This window comes from Coffea eugenioides, chromosome 2, assembly GCF_003713205.1.
Source record: "Coffea eugenioides isolate CCC68of chromosome 2, Ceug_1.0, whole genome shotgun sequence".
In the NCBI taxonomy this organism is placed as follows: Eukaryota; Viridiplantae; Streptophyta; class Magnoliopsida; order Gentianales; family Rubiaceae; genus Coffea; species Coffea eugenioides.
In genome coordinates, this window is record NC_040036.1 from 47,337,464 (window position 1) to 47,339,714 (window position 2,251).

The 2,251-nt window shown below is 41.2% G+C and overlaps 1 non-coding gene across 1 annotated transcript; it reads left to right on the plus strand.

Moving 5' to 3' along the window:
* The first annotated feature begins 1,614 nt into the window (after positions 1-1,614).
* Positions 1,615-1,721, plus strand: LOC113764255. Its single transcript, XR_003467536.1, has one exon. It is a non-coding gene; the product is annotated as a small nucleolar RNA R71 (small nucleolar RNA).
* Positions 1,722-2,251: the final 530 nt, after the last annotated feature.

A 2,251-nucleotide genomic window follows, 5' to 3' on the forward strand; every position in this document is an offset into this window, starting at 1 on the left:
GTAGGGTCAATAGCATTCACAGAAAAAAATTGAGCTAAAATTAGAGTTCGAGAGGTATTTCATAGTTTCAAAAATATTGAAATGAACAATTTTCCCATCAAATTCCATGATAAGGTACCCTTGTTAACATCGATTTTAGTTTGTACTGTACTAAAAAAGGTTCTACCTAATAGCAAAGGCGAGGGATCGGGAGAATGATCATCATCCATATCAAGTACATAAAAATCAGCTAGGAATACCAATTCATTAATTTTAACCAATACATCCTCAACCAACCCATCAGAGTATGCATTTGTTCGGTCAACTAATTGAATTATTATCCTAGTTTCTTTTAACGGACCTAGGTTCAGAGAAGTATAGATAGATTTAGACATTACATTCATCGATACTCCAAAATCCAGCATGGCATTTCTAATCAAAATATTACCTATCTTACAGGGAATCGTAAATATATCTGGATCCCCGCACTTCGGTGGGAGGTTCCTCTATAGAACCATTGACACGTTCTCCCCCACAATAACTCTTTCGTTTCCCCTCAACCTTCTTCGGTTGATGCCCAAATCCTTCAAAAATTTTGCGTACTTTGGCACTTGTTTGATTGCATCCAGCAGGAAAATATTGATCTCTACCTTGTGGAATACCTCCAGGATCTTTTTCTCCTTGTCCTGCTTCTTCGGTTTCTCTAACCTGCTAGGAAAGGGAGATGAATTAGTTTTAACCTCAATGATTGGGTCTGGGAGTACCACTGAATTTTTGCTGCTTATGTTTTCTGCCTCAAACTTTTTCTCAATCTTCTCTTCATCCTTGTCCTTTGAAGTCACGAATTCGGATCTCTGAATTTCTTTCCCGCTCCTTAAGGTCATTGCACTTACGTTCTTCGGGTTCTGTACAGGTTGAGATGGCAATTTTCCTTGTACTTGAGATTCCAGGTGGTTGATTGCTACTGTCATCTGGCTCAACTGACTTTCCATTGCTTGTATCTGACCCATTTGACTTTGCAAGTTAGATTCCATCTTTTGTTGTCTAGCAATTTGCTGCTTCATCATTTCTTCTAAAGACGGGCCTGAGCTTGGAGGTGGTGATGGTGCTGGCCGAGGTTAGTATTGCTGATGATACCCTTGCTATATGTTCGGTGCAAAATTTGATTGCCTATTACCTCCATAGCTGAGGTTAGGATGATCTCTCCAACCCGGATTGTACATGTTCGAGTACGGGTCATATGACTTTCTTCGCACAGGCGCGTGACTAGCCATGTTTACTTGCTCCATACTCTTTTCTTGAATCATCGGGCACATCTCTGTAGAATGACCCATGGCAGTACAAATTCCACACACCTTGACCTGTGGTGCATTTCCTGCAACCAATTGCCTAACAAAGGACGTTAACTCCGTCAACTGCTATTGGATATATGATGTTTCCACCTCATTCACTCTGCGTATCGGGACATTCTCTTTTGTACCGAATTGCTGCGAGTTTTCAGCCATCCCTTCGATCAACTCCCACGCCTCTCGAGGAGTCTTGTTCACCAGCACCCCTCCACTTGTAGCATCAATTATACTCCTGTCTCTGAAAAGTAGCCACTCGTAAAAATACTGGATGAACAATTACTCACTTATTTGGTACTGAGGACATTTAATGCATAACTTCTTGAATTGCTTCCAATAATCATAGAGCAACTCTCCTGGATGCTGCTTGATACCACATATCTCCTTTCTTAGACTTGCAGCTCGAGATGCAGGAAAATATTTTTTCAAGAATTTTTTCTTCAATTGCTCCCAGGTGGTGATACTACCTAGAGGTAGGTAGTACAACCAGTCTTTTGTTGAGTCTTTGAGAGAGAAGGGGAATGTCCTCATTTTTATCTATTCTTCCGTAATTCCCCGGAGCTTCATACTGTTACAAACCACATCGAACTCTTTCAAATGCTTATAAGGCTCCTCACCTGGTAAACCATGAAAAGATGGTAAAAGATGAATTAGGCCAGATTTTAACTCAAAAGGTGTGTTATCATTTAAATGTGGAAAAGTAATGCATAGAGGCTGCTGATTTAAATTAGGAGTAGCCAACTCCTTTACTGTCTGTGCGTTAGCCATAGTGACTTTTTCTCGATCCGGGTCACTCTAAGTATTGCCAAGTGAACTTGTTGCTTCAACTTCTGGATCAGGTCTCCGAGATGCAGCACTAGATTGCTCTTCCCTGAGCTGTGCTGGTCTCTTGTCGCGTTCGTTGCGCGGTCTTCTTTACTTCAGGG